This window comes from Nicotiana tabacum, chromosome 7 (assembly GCF_000715075.1).
Source record: "Nicotiana tabacum cultivar K326 chromosome 7, ASM71507v2, whole genome shotgun sequence".
Taxonomy (NCBI): Eukaryota; Viridiplantae; Streptophyta; class Magnoliopsida; order Solanales; family Solanaceae; genus Nicotiana; species Nicotiana tabacum.
Window position 1 is genome coordinate 91,542,035 of NC_134086.1, and position 15,330 is coordinate 91,557,364.

Sequence of the window (15,330 nt, forward strand, 5' to 3'; positions counted from 1 at the left end):
TGGAGCCAGTGGCTATATTAGAGCGGCATGTTCGAAAGTTGAGATCTAATTATATGCTTCAGTGAAAGTGCAATGGAGAGGTCGGCTCGTAGAGGAAGCTACTTCGGAGACCGAGTGGGAGATGCAGAGCAGATATCCACACCTGTTTGAGGCTTCAAGTATGTTTTTTGACTCGTTCGAGGATGAACGTTTGTTTAAGAGAGGGAAGATGTAATGACCCGACCGGTCGTTTCATGAGTTACAACCTTGTTTTTCCCATTTCTACTTCTTTGTGTGTTGTTTAGCTATATTTCATCATATTGTGTTGGTTGGTTCGGTTCAGAGTGGTCTTGGAATGGAATGAGACACTTAGTCTCTTATTTAGAAGCTTAAGTTAGAAAAGCCAACCGAACGTTGACTTATGTGTATAAGATCTCGGATGTGAATTCTGATGGTTCGGATAGCTCTGTTAGGTGATTTTGTACTTAGGAGCATATTCAGAATGTAATTTGGAGGTCCGCGGTAGAATTGGGCTTGAATTGGTCAAATTGGAAATTTTGCATTTTCCGATCGGCAGTGGAAATCTTGATATCAGGGTCAAAATGGAATTTCGAAAATTGGAGTAAGTCTGTAGTGTTAATTGTTACGTGTATGCAAAATTTAAGGTCATTCGGAGGTGATTTGATAGGTTTCGGCATCGTTTGTGAAATTTGAAAGTTTATAAGTTCTTAGGCTTGAATCCAAGGTTGATTTGGTGTTTTGGTGTTGTTTTGAGTGATTCGAAGGCTTGACTAAGTTTTAATGATGTTATGCGATATGTTGGCATGTTTGGTTGAGGTCCCGAGGTCCTCGGGTGAGTTTCGGGTGGCTAACGGATCAATTCTTGGTTTTGCAAGTTGGCAAATTTTTTTGGCATTTTCTTGTAAAGAATTCCTTCATTGCGTTTGCGAGAGTGTCTCGCATTCACGAAGGGATTTTGAGAGGGGCATCTGAGTTGTTCTTCGCGTTCACGATGTGGCTGTCGCGTTCGCGAAAGTGTAGGACTTAAGGCTATGCTTTCGCGAGGTCTAATCCGTGTTCGCATAGGTTCATCCAGCTAAGGCTTTGTGTTCTCGAGTGGGTCCTCGCGTTTGAGAAGAAGGAACTTTTGGTCTGAGGCAGCTTGTGCTTCGCGAATGCGAGGGCAGTACCGCGTTCGCAAAGAGGAAACATCTGGGCAGAATGTTTAAAGTTCAAAAAATGAGGGTTTGAGTTCATAATTCCAAAATTAAATAGAGAGTGGGGAGAAGGTGATTTTACAGAGGATTTTCAGATAAGTGATTGGGTAAGTGTTCTTCACTTGATTTTAGTTAAATCCCATTATTATGTCTTGATTTTTATCATCTAAATTGGGAATTTAGGGTGAAAATTGGGGGGGGGGAATGAAAGAGAATTGGAGAGTTAATTTTGGGGATTTGAATGGCCATTTGATGTCGGATTTTGATGAATTTGATATGGGTAGACTCGTGAGTGAAAGGGCTTTCTAGTTTTCTAATTTTTATCAGATTTCGAGACGTGGGGCCTGGGGCTAGGTTTGAGCAAAATTTGAGATTTTTTGTCTAATTTGATAATTTTCATGTGGAGTTCATTCCTTTAATGTATATTGATGATAATATACAAATTTTGGTTAGATTCGGAGCATTCGGAGTATTTGGAGGCCAAGCATTTGGTTGGATTCCTTTAATGTATATTGATGATAATATACTGTAAATCTTGTTCTGAGTGTATGAAACCCAAGATTTCACATTGTTTCACTATTTTGAAGTGATGCACATGCTAGATGACGAGCGTGTGGCGTGCACTATTGGGGATTGTGACTTTCTCCATCCCGTAGCAACTATTAAGTTGCGTATTTGACTAGAAACTATATGATACTTTTGTGTTATAGAAAGAACTTCTATAATTTGGGCTGAATGCCATATTTGGGCCTCGTGCCAATCTGTTTAAACCCTTAGGGGCCTTTTCATAATATTTTCTCACTGTTTTGACTTAAGAGATGTACTCAGTCATGCTATGTTTTACTGATTTCATAACTCGGTATTTTTTACTCTGTTTTGATGCACAAAATAATATTTTGGGCTAAGCACCCTGTTTTACTGATAGCCCAATTGGCTTGAGAGGTTTCTGACTGAGTGAGGCCGAGGGCATGTGTTGTGAGGATATTATGGGATCGGGCTGCGCGTCGCAGCATATTGTTACTGAGTTGTGATTATGAGAGGTCGAGGGCCTAATTAATTATGCCACAAGGTGGCTTGTTATAGCGCTTGGGTTGTAGGAGCCCCTCCGAAGTTTGTACACCCCCAGTGAGCACTGGTACCCTGAGTGAGTGATATGATGTTGCTCGAGGGGCTGTTCTTGATTATGTTGTGACCGAGGGGCTGATTACGAGTAATTGTGAGGTTGCCTGAGGGGCTGATTTTGAGTTATGTTATGCTCGAGGGGCGGTTTATGCTACGTATTTTGCCTGTGTGGCTATTTTTTATTTTCATCACTTTTACTTTAAATTTCATTGAACCTCTATTGAAACTTTTGAAAAAATATCTTCAAATGATTTCTACTGAAATTCGATTTTAAATGAGATGATTTTTATACTAATTTGAAAGCATGATGTACTTACTGAGATTTCATGATGTGGATTTATGTGTTTCTTACTGCTCAGTCTTTATTTACCTTTATTACTTACTGAGTTGGCGTACTCACATTACTCCCTGCACCTTGTGTGTAGATCCAGGGGTTGCTGGAGGTGATAGCAAGCGTTGATTCATCCATTCGTCGCAGATATTCGGAGTTGGAAAGGCAGTTGCATGGCGATCGCAGACTTGCTCTTCTATCTCATATCTTCCTTAGACTATATTAGATTTTTCCAAACTGTAATAGTCTTAGTTGTTATCGGATAGTCCTTAGTAGATGCTCGTGACTTGTGACACCCCGATGTCGGGCTTTTGTTTCTTTTCGCACTTTGTTATTTAGACTTATGCTATGAAGTTTTATTAATTAATAGCTTAAAATCATCTTTATTATGAAATGTCAGATTATTTTGGGATTGTGTCGGCTGGCCTAGTTCCATGATAGGCGCCATCACGACCGGGTTAGTTTTGGGGTCGTGACAGGGTTGAAATCAATAGGTGCATCTGACAGATTAATCAAACTTGTTAGACTATACAAAGTGTCCTTTGTGGCTCTTCAAGAACCATTATACATAGCTCTAAGCTAGAACAATTTAGAAGGAAGCTGGGGTTTGATAATACTGTGGCTACTCGTAAAGGGAAGAGTTGGTGTTTTTGAGATTCAAATCAAACAAGATCAATCATGAATGATTACCAAAAACACCTAACCTTTTCTGTGAAGCATAATGTATCTTCTGTATATTTCTGTGTTTCAGTGGTAGGACACTAGCTAAAAAGAAGGGTGAAAGGATTCACAAACTAGGTCAAAGTATGGATTTTATCAAATGTGTGGAAGAATGCAGTATAATTGTAGCATGGTACATTGGAATTGACTTTAAATAGTCCAATCAGTAAGAGATTGGATAGGATTCTATAAAATGATGAGTGGTCAAAAGTATATCCTATAGTTACAAACACTTGTCCAAAACTAGCTCTGACAATAACATGTTCCTGCTCAACTACTCAAAAAGGAGATGAACCTAGTACTTTAATGTAATGACCCGACCAGTCATTTTATATATTTGAGCATCGTTTTACCTTTTGATGCTTCACACGTGTGTATTTATGCTTTTATGACTTGCAGGACTGGTTAGTTTCATTCTGGAAAGGTTTTGTGTTGATTTGGACCCTTCGGTTCTTGGTTTAGAGATCTAAGTTGGAAATGTTAACCAAAGTTTGAATTTTTTAAAAATAACCCCGGGACGGTGTTTTGATGGCTTCGATAGTTTCGTAACGTGATTTTATACTTGGGTTTATGTCCAAAATTGAATTCGGAGGTCCTTGGGTTGATTTGACTTGTTTTGACAAAAGTTGGCAATTTGAGGTTTAGAACTTTGACCATAGGTTGACTTTTTGGCTATTTGGGACTTAAAATAGGTACGTTTTATTATTTGGAACCTGTCTGTAAAATTTGGTGTCATTTATACTTGGTTGCAATTCTAGAGGTTCTTGAGTTTTCTTTTGAAATTCATTTGTTTTGATGTCTGATTCGTAGTTTTAGATGTTTTTTTGTATTTTTATCGTGCAAATGATTTCATATGATATTTTTAGACTTGTGTAGATATTTGGTTTGGATCCTGAGAGCTCGGGTGAGTTTCGGAAAGGTTTAGACTCAAATATAGGTTGCTGGTGTGTTGGTGTTGCAGTTGGGACTCGGGTATTGCAATTGCGATAACTGGTTCACATTTGCGAAGGCTAGGCTTAACTTGTGTAGGTCGCAACCGTGACCATATGGTCGCATTTGTGAGGAGAGAATACTTCGCATTTGCAAGGTCTGCATCGCATTTGCGAAATCTCCTAGGCTTGATAGTTGCCGCATTTGCGAGGGTTCGCAATTGCAAAATCTGCAACTGAACAAAAGGTTGGAAAGTCGGGATTTCATCTCATTTCTTTCATTTTAGAACCTTAGACTCGGTAGGAGGCGGCTTAGGGATGGATTTTCATCTACAATCATTGGGTAATTAGTTTTAATAAAATTTTAAATATATTTTATGATTATATATGAGATTTAACATCAAATTTATGAGAATCAAAGAGAAATTTTAGGGAAATTTGCTTAAGCTTTGAAAAAAATGAAAATTTGGGATTTGAGAATCGAATTGGACTCAGATTTAAAAATAAAATACATATATAGACTCGTGGAGTTATGGGTAGTCAGAATCTACCCTTGGGCCCGAGTTTTAACTGGATGGGCCCGGTTGACTTTGTTGACTTTTGGAGAATTGTGTAAAAATCATATTTTGATCTACCGTAGTTGGTTTCCCTTGCATTATTTGATGCTATTAAGTTATTTTTGGTTATATTTGAGCCGTGTGAAAGTGAGCTTTAAGGGAAAAGCTATTTTTGATAGTTGATTTGTCCTATTTGAGATAAACATCTTGCCTAACTTTCTGTAAGGGAACTACTCCTTAGGATTTGGGTTGATTGTGTTATTTGTATTATGTCGAAGACGTGTACATGAGGTGACGAGTGTGTACACAGGCTATATGTGGTATTTTGACCAATTTAGAGTTTTAAACTTCTTCCATATATTTAATTGAATCTGTCATAACATATTATCTTCCATTGTAAAATTTACTCTCACATGTCCTATTTGACGTTGTTAGCACATGTTCTATATTTTATTTCTAAGTTTGCTTTATATGCTTTAGTTGAAATTTTTACCTCTCTTATTGTCTTTTTACCTCTTTTATTGTAGAATTACTCTTATTTGAAATTGTCATTTCGTGGGAATACCTTCATTTTTAGTTATTGAAGTTGAAGTTGTGAAAGTTATTAACACATTGAGGTTGGAGTTGTTGATTATTAAGATATCTTTCCTCGTTTTATTTTGTAATTATTGATATTCTTGTTTACATTGTGGTTAAGCTGTGGGCTATATGTTGTGGCAACATTTGATATTGTTGATTTTGACAAGTGTTGTGGCATATGGGCACGTGTGGTGCGAGTTGATTTATTATGTTGTGATATTGATATGCAAGCGGTGATATAAGGATAGGGGTTGATAAGCATGCAGTGAGATAAGGTGGTATTTATACGCGTGTTACTAGTAAGTGAATTACTTAAAGTTAGGTGGTGAGATAAGGGGCTAAAATGCGTGTAGCTATTTCGGAAAAAAATATTTTATAAATAAATGCAAGGTTCACGCGGTTGTGATTCTGATTGTATATTCTATGTTAAAAAGGCTTATTGGTTTAACAGTTTTTGTTAATTCTTCATGTGCCTTAGTTGTATTTGTCCTTATTTGATCACTTGTTGTTCTTATCATATGTTCACTCCTTGTTGCCTTTATTGCCTTAATTTCCGTTGTTAGCCTACATTATTATGCTGCTTTGTTATCATTCATTTTCTCGCTTTCTGTCATTAGACTATACTATACTTTGTTCAATTATCTTGTCCTAGTAGGTGTCTTGACCTGTCCTTGTCGTTACTCTATCGAGGTTAGGCTTGATACTTATTGAGTACTGTTGTGGTGTACTCATGCTATGCTTCTGCATCTTTTTTGTGCAGATCCAGGTACGTTTATTCGTGTTGGAGGCTAGTCATCATTCAGTTATTGTTTCAAAGACTTCAAGGTATACCTCCTCGACACTCGCAGGCCTCAGAGTCACCTTCCATTATTTCCTTTACTACTATTTATCCTATTATTAGATAGTGTTGTATTAGAGATTTTAGTACATTTCTATAGAGTTTGTGACTCAGTTCCACCGGTTTTGAAGATTTTGTTACTAATGTTCCGTTTTGGAGTTATTATGAGATTTATTAGTTTGTATATTGTCTTAGTTTATTATTTCTGTTAAGATATTAATGAATGATCGGCTTACCTAGTCTTAAGAATAGGTGTCATCACGACATCCTAAGGTGGGAATTTGGGGTTGTACATTTAAGTTCTTGAATTTCTAGACGAACAACCAGATTTTCAAGAAATGGTACAAGAGTGCTGGATAGTCATATAACATGTAATTCCATGTGGATTATGCAAAAAAGCTTTTAAAATCTAGAAAACTATCTAAGTCATTGATCTAGCGATTATGTAGGAAAATGTCTTTGACAACGTAAAAAATCTTGAACAACATATCATTAACGTGGAAGTGATCCATGCACCTGACTCCTCTTATCGGAATAGATCAACCCTATACTCTTTATATGCTGATCGGATAAGGTGGAATAAGATGTAGAATTCTATTCTAAAGCTGAAAGACTAGAGTCAAATGGGAAGAAGAGGGAGATACTAACTCCATATTCTTTAGCTATAGCGTCAGGAAAATAAGAAATAGAGACAAACCAAAAAAATTGATAGTGGACGCCCATACTAATAGACTCAACAACCAAAAGTGCTCTTTTACTCCTAATATTTCTAACCAAGTTCATTTCATGCAAGAAGACAATGTAACAATTACTTAAATATGGACATCCCATGTTTTGGGAAATTATTAACTTTGAAGCAATATCTTACATTATATTTTAGGTCGATCATCCCTTTGTATACAACAGCCAAAGGTGGATGGAGTGATAGCCCAGTTGCAGGAATTCTACAAGGAACTCAAGGATCAAGCAACTGGTTTGAAAGTTTACAAAAAAACTCAAAAAATTCAGCTATAGATATATGAAGAAGAAGAAGAAGAGATTGAGAGAGAAGATGTAACGATCCGACCGGTCATTTTGAGCTTTTGCACTTTACTTGTCAGTTCTCTGGCATGACTAGCCCCGTATGATATATTATGACTTATGTAAAAGGTCAGTTTTGGTTTTCAGGGTAATCGAAATGGATTTGGAAGAACAGTTCTCAATTTGAAGCTTAAAATTTGAAAGGTTTGACCAAGTTTTGACTTGTTAGTATTCGATCTTGGATTTGGATTTTTATGATTTGGTTAGCTCTATTAGGTGATTTGGGACTTAGGAGCGTGATCGGAATAGGTTTTGGAGGTCTGGAGTAGATTTAGGCTTGAATTGACGAAATTGGAAATTTGGTATTTTCCGGTTGATAGGTGAAATTTTGATATAGGGGTCGGAATGGAATTCTGGAAGTTGGAGTAGGTCCGTTGTGTCATTTGTAACATGGGTACAAAATTTCAGATCATTCGGACGAGGTTTGATAGACTTTTTGATTGAATTTGGAATTTGGAAGTTTTTGGAGTTCTTAGGCTTGAATCCATTGTTGATTTGATGTTTTGATATTGTTTTGAGGGTTCCGAAGGTTGGAACAAGTTTGAATGATGATATGGGGTATGTTGGCATGTTTGGTTGAGGTTCCGAGGGCTTCAGGTGAGTTTCGGGTGGTTAACGGACCAATTCTTGGTTTGGAAAGTTTGCAGATTTTGCTGGTTTTTGTTGCAGAAGAATTCGTTCTTCGCGTTCGCGAAGAGGAGCTAGGTCTGGAGAAGAATATGTTCTTCGTGTTCGCGAGTCTAGGGTCGCGTTCATGTAGGTTTGATTTCTAGTGAATCGCGAACACGTGAGAGGGTCGCGTTTGCGTAGGGTAATGTGGAGCAACTAGGATCCCAGGAGTTTGTGCATCAGGTAGATATGGTCGACTTCGTGATGGTTTGGTCAGTGGAGGCTTCGCGTTCACGTGAAGGAAGTCACGCTCGCAAAATAGGAATATTTGGTCAAAAATATTTTGTGCTTCACGAACGCGAGGCTTTAACCACGTTCGCGAAGAAGGAAAATAATCCATGGACAGAATGTTTTAAAAGTGGTTTTCGCGATTTTTGGTCTATTTTGTTGAGCGATTTTGGAGCTTTTTGAGAAGGATTGAAGAGGGGTTCGAAGGGAAACACTTGGAGGCAAGATTTTTGAACTCAATACTCGATTCTATGTTGATTCTTAATTGTTTAAACATAAAATTAGTGGGATTTAAAGCCTAAAATTGAGGAATTAGGGCTTGAAATTGGAGAGTGTAAATTGGGGATTTGAGGGGCCATTTGAGGTCTGATTTTGATGTTCTTGATATGTATGGACTCGTGGGAGTATAAAGATTCTATTGATGTACTTTTTATCGGATTCCGAGACATGGTCTCGGGGGGTCGGGTTTAGCCAATTTCGGGATTTTTTATGTAAATTGATTATTTTCGAGTGGGCTTTGTTCCCTTAGCATATTTTGATGGTATGAATCTGGTTTTGGTTAGATTTCAAGCATTCAGAGGCCGAGTCGAGAGGCAAAGGCATCACGGGCTAGTGTTGGACCGGATTGAGGTAAGTAATGAGTTTAAATGTTGTCCCGAGAGTATGAAACCCCGAATTTCACATCGTTGTGCTACTTTGAGGTGGCACACATGCTAGATGATGAGCGTGGGGTCGTGAACCATTGGGGATTGTGACTTAGTCTGTCCCGTATGACTGTTAGGTCGGGTATTTGATTAAAACTTGTTTGATATCATTGTGTTTTGAAATTTATTATCATGTTTTGGGCTGAAGGCCATATTTGGGCCTCGTGCCAACTATTTTGGACCCTTAGGGGATTTTTATTACTATTCCTCACTAGTTTGACTTCATATTTGTACTCAGTCATACTATATTCTACTATTTTCATAACTCAGCCATATTTATTCCGTTTTGATAATTTAAGTGATATTTTGGGATGAGCAACATGTTTTACTGTTGCCCGAGTGGCTTGAGAGATTTCTGACTGAGTGAGGTCGAGGGCCTGTATTGTGAGGATACTATGGGATTGAGCTGTGCACCACAATAGTGTTGTACTGATTCATGATTATGAGGTTGAGGGCCTGATATGTTACACAATGAGGTGGCTTGTTATGAGGTCGAGGGCCAGTTTGATTATGCCACGAGATAGCTTGTTATAGCGCTTGGGCTGTAGGAGCCCCTCCGGAGTCTTCACACCCTTAGTGAGCGCGACTACCTAGTGTGAGTGATATGATGTAGCCCGAGGGGCTGTTATTGTTTCATGTTATTGCCCGAGGGGCTGTCCTTGATCCATGTTTTGCCCAAGGGGCTGATTTTGATTCATGTTATGCCCGAGAGGCTGATTACGAGTGATTATGAGGTAGCCCGAGGGGCTAGTTCTATTGATATTTTGCCCGAGGGGCAGTTTATGGTACATGTTTCGCCCGAGGGGCTGTTTACATTTCTATCATTTTTACTCAATGTTTTATCACTCGTTTGAAACTATTGAAAGTTATTTTAAAAGGTTTTACTGAAACTGAGCTTGATTTACGAAGTAAATAATTTCTGTACTATTTTGGAAATGTACTGCATTTGCTATAGCGTTATGACGTGGTTTACGTGTTTTCTTACTGCTCAGCTTCATTTACTTTTATTACTTACTGAGTTGGTATACTCACATCACTCAATGCACCTTATGTGCAGATTCAGGTATTTCTGAACCCGGTAGCGGGTGTTGATTGCTCAGTGGTAGAGTTATCGGAGTTGGCAAGGTAGCTGCCCGACGTTCGCAACTCTGCTCTTCTCCCACTTGTCTTCCTTAGATTGTTTTTAGTGACTCTTCATTGTCTTCAGACCTTAGTAGATGCTCGTGACTTGTGATACCCCGATGTCGGGCTTGTGAATTTATTCTACGCCGTTCAATTAGATTTACATTATGAGATATTTGGATTAACTAAAAGCTTAAAAATGATTTATATTGATTAATGGTTAATTTGGGAGTTGTGTTGGATGGCCTAGTTTCACGATAGGGGCCATCACGACTTGGTCAATTTTAGAGTTGTGACAAGTTGGTATCAGAGCCTAAGTTACATAGGTCTCACGAGTAATGAGCAAGTTTAGTAGAGTCTCGCGGATCGGTACGGAGATGTCTGTACTTTCCTTGGAAGGCTGCAAAACCTTTAGGAAAACATTCACATTCTTGAATTCTTATCATGCATCCTTGATTCATCTTGAAATATAACTCTTTGAATTCCTTCCACGTATTCGTATGCGTACATGGGAACTCGGTATCGGTTGTGCATAGACGGCTTGTGATTCCCTAATCGAGGGGCGAGATGTGATTTCTGTGTGTTGATTTTAGGCCAGTCTAGAGGACTTGAGACTAAATTTTGCTTATAGGTTGAGCCTTGAGGCGTTGATTGTGTGAGCACATGCTTTTGGAATTGTATGTCCAATAGTGTCCCTATTAAGGGAAGTGATGGATGGATAGTTACGTGATGAGTGTGATGTGATTGCGAGGTGTGTTCATATGAATTGAATGAGACGAGAAGGGTCTACTTGGGGTAGCAAGAACTATCTGGTGCTTGATTTCCATCGTGATTTGATATATAGCCCTGAGTTATAGGTGTGCTGAAGGATCTTTTCATGTTTCTTAGTTGGGAAGTGAAGTAGATTTCACGTTGTGATATGAGTTCAGACTTAGGAAGATTAAGTGACTGCGTAATGTTTATGACAGTGGAAGGGTATAAGGAGATGTTAGTTTGAGGCGAAGTAGGTGGGTTATCTCCTGCGGAGTGTTCTGAAGTTTGTGTGATCCTTATGTTGTTTGTGGGAAGATCCCTTTTACCAGTGAAATATATGTGTTACAATTTACATTTGGGTTGCTTAAGAGAGTGGGCTTGACTGTTACGAGGGTAAATGCGAGATTTGCAGAAGATTTGAAGTACTAGATGGGTTGTGTTACACGGGTTTATGAAGGATTGAGTTTAATCTCACCATGATATTATGGCAGTAATAGAGTATATGCATTATGATTTATTGTGTGTTTTGATCCATGGCTTTGAGCCAAGTGGGGGAGTCTGCTATTGATTAGTTGATTGCACGGTTATGTGCTATGTTGGTTCCTGTTTGAGGCGTACTGGTGAATCAGTTATGGCTTGCGGAGGTTGAGACCGATGATGGCTAAAGTAAAGGAAATTTCAATAAAGGTTATGTTATGCTTTATGGGTGTATGAGAATTACGGAATGACTTGAGTTATTATTGGTATAGGATGTACAATGCATAGAACAGGAAGTTGCTTGGTTGCATTAAAGTGAGGTTACATTCTGCGATGTTAGAGTGCTAATAGAGCATAGGTCATCCGGTCTGTTAGATCAGTCTAATTGCGGTTTGAGTAGAGTGGATGACTCTCGAGAATGGTTCTAATGGGTTCAAGATTTTACATGTTATAATTGGAGATTTTTAGGTTGTATATTTGGCTAGAAACTGAGGTTTGCCTTAGAGGGTGTCAAGAATCATGGTATTTCTATATCATTATGGATTCTACACATCAGTATTAGAAAGGTGAAGGTAATGGCTTTAGATTCACAAGAAGCCGCTTCAGGGAAAGTATTTTGAATGTTGTGCTTTTGGGGATATTTGAGAGAGTAATCAGCGGCTTATGAGCTGTAGGACGGTGTGGCTTTATGCTTAGGTATCTGTAGCGAGTCTGGGTCGAGGATTGTGGTATTATAGAGAGAAGAAGTATCAGGTTGAAGGTAAATCAAAAGGAACTTGGATAGATGGAATAGCTTGGTAGTAGGCCGAATTGGCATGGTAAGGATATGATTAGTTCTTTGGATGCTTACGAGGTAATGAGTTTCTACAGGTGTTTTGTGGCAATGCTCTTGGGTTTTAGTGGCCTGCGTAGCTTGGTTGAGTTAGAAGGATTTAGTCCTAACGGTTTAGTTTTGTGCAAATGGAATTTGGAGAGTTCTTAATGGTTTCTACTACGGTTAGAGATGTATATTTTCTACGAGCGTGAGGAGAATGGGATGTATAGTGATTTTCTTCTAGATGGGATCAATGGAAAGTTCTTAGCTGGTTGAGTACGTAGTTGCTTGTAGCTCGGAGTGGATTATGAAGTTCTCGTGTTTATCCTAGGATGGCATGGTATACACGATATGTTGTGTGGGATTGAGATCTGCATGTGTAAGGTCACGGTTTAGTTTTGGAAGGAAGTTCACAAATTATTAGGAAGCATGGACAATTTCAGATGACTAGATAAATGAGATCATTGACTGGTATGGCTTGATGAGAGTATGCATTTTCAAAAAATGGCAAGTGTTTGAGTTGAGGATACTTCATTAGTATTGCGACACTCTTTTGTTGGATCGACTGCTGATATTCGAGTTTGCTTGGTGGCATAGAAGAATTATAGGAATACCTCCTGTGGGATGATTGGGTATTAGAAGTGTGTTGTATATTCAGACGACGAAGTTGGGATCGGATATGGTGATTCGCGTGCTGTATGGATTGGGAGACTGGGAGTTCTCATAAACAGGTTAGGTCATGGTTGTGGACCATGTATATCAGTCTTGTGTGGTAACTTTTGGAGGTTTGGAGACCTGAGTGGATCCTTGTTGCTTAGTATGCTAGATTTTGGTGTGATATTAGGTATGGATGGGTTGTCTTTGTGTCGTGTTATTCTGGGCTGTTGCGCTAGGACGTCAACGTTGGCTATGCTGGGGATGCCACAGATTGAGTGGCGAGGTTCGATGGATTATGTTCCCAGTAGGGTGGTTTCATTCTTGAAGACCTAGCGGATGGCTGGGAAGGGTTGTCTTTCTTTTTTGGCCTTTGTGATGGATGTCAGTGTGGAGACTCCTACCATTGATTCAGTTCCGGTGGTGAGGGATTTCCGGATGTGTTTCCTGCTGCCGGCATGTCGCCGGATAGGGTTTTTGATTTTGGAATTGATTTGGTGCTGGGCACCGTATCGTATGACACTGGCAGAGTTAAAGGAGTTGAAGGAGCTTCAGGAACTCCTTGATAAGGGGTTCATTGGTAGGCCAATATGGATGTGTGTTATACATCGAGTCGGCTTGGTTGACTCTAAGTTATATTGTTAAGGGATGTGTTGATTCGATTGTTATTGAGTTTATTAATGATCGGGGGAGATCTATGAGTTACCTTTCCATGTTTCGAGGCGTTAGGATTTTTTAGTTATAGGCACATGTGGTGCGGTTTTATTGGGGCCTCTCAGTAGAATTCGAGCGGAAAGAGTATTGGATATTGCTCTTTCCGCACCTTAGATATTGTAGATGATTTCAGAAGTGGAAATGTGATTCTAAGGTTTATGGGCTAGGTTGGATTGCGAAATTTCAGTTACATTGTGTTATCGGACATATATGAGATAGGGTGATGTGGGATCACCCCCAGGTATATGCATGGTAAGGTTACACAGCGATTTAATGATTTTCGGAACAACCCTGGGCACATTCGAGGATGAAAGTATGTTTAAGTAGGGGATGATGTAACGACCCGACCGGTTGTTTTGAGTTTTTGCACTTAGCTCGCCAGTTCTCGGGCATGACTATCCCTATATGATGTATTATGACTTATGTAAATCGACGGTTTAGGTTTTCAGGGTAATCGGAAGGGATTTGGAAGAACAGTTCTCAGTTTGAAGCTTAAAATTTTAAAGGTTTGACCAAGTTTTCAATTGTTAGTATTCGATCTCGGATTTGGATTTTTATGATTTGGTTAGCTCCGTTAGGTTATTTGAGACTTAGGAGCGTGATCGGAATGGGTTTTGGAGATCCGGAGTAGATTTAGGATTGAATTGGCGAAATTGGAATTTTGACATTTTTCGGTTGATAGGTGATATTTTGATATAGGGGTTGGAATGGAATTCCAAAATTTGGAGTAGTTACATTGTGTCATTTGTGACGTGCATGCAAAATTTTAGGTCATTCAGACGAGGTCTCTTAGACTTTTTGATCGAATTCAGAATTTGGATGTTTTTGGAGTTCTTAGGCTTGAATCTGTGGTTGATTTGACGTTTTAATGTTGTTTTGAGGGTTCCAAAGTTTGTAACAAGTTTTAATGATGATATGGGGTATGTTTTCATGTTTGGTTGAGGTCCCGAGGGCCTCAGATGAGTTTCGGGTGGTTAACAAACCAATTCTTGGTTTGGAAAGTTTGCAGATTTTGCTGGTTTTTGTTGCAGAAGAATTTGTTCTTCGCGTTCGCGAAGATTGTCCCGCGTTCGCGAAGAGGAGCTAGCTCTGGAGAAGAATATGTTCTTCGCGTTCGTGAGTCTGTGGTCGCGTTCGCGTAGGTTTGATTTCCAGTAAATCGCGAACGCGTGAGAGGAGTCGCGTTCGCGTAGGGTAAAGTGGAGCAGCTAGGATCCCAGGGGTTTGTGTATCGCGTTCGCGTAGATATGGTCGCATTCGTGTTAGATAAACTCGATCCTATGTTGATTCTTACTTGTTTAAACATGAAATTAGTGGTATTTAAAGCCTAAAATTGGAGAATTAGGGCTTGAAATTGGAGAGTGTAAATTGGGAATTTAATGGGCCATTTGAGGTTCAATTTTGATGTTCTTGGTATGTATAGACTAGCGGGAGGATAAGGGTTCTATTGATGTGATTTTTATTGGATTCCGAGACGTGGGCCTGGGGCGGTCGGGTTTGGCCAATTTTGGGATTTTTGATGTAAATTGGTTATTTTGAGTGGGCTTTGTTCCCTTAGCATATTTTGATGGTATGAATCTGGTTTTGGTTAGATTTGGAACATTCGGAGGCCGAGTCGAGAGGCAAAGGCATCGCGGGCTAGAGTTGGATCGGATTGCGATAAGTAATGATTGTAAATGTTGGCCTGAGGGTATAAAACCTTGGATTTCACATCGTTGTGCTACTTTAAGGTGACACACACGCTAGATGATAAGCATTGGGTCGTGCACCATTGGGGATTATGACTTAGTCAGTCCCGTATGAATGTTAAGTCGTGTATTTGATTAAAACTTATTTGATATCA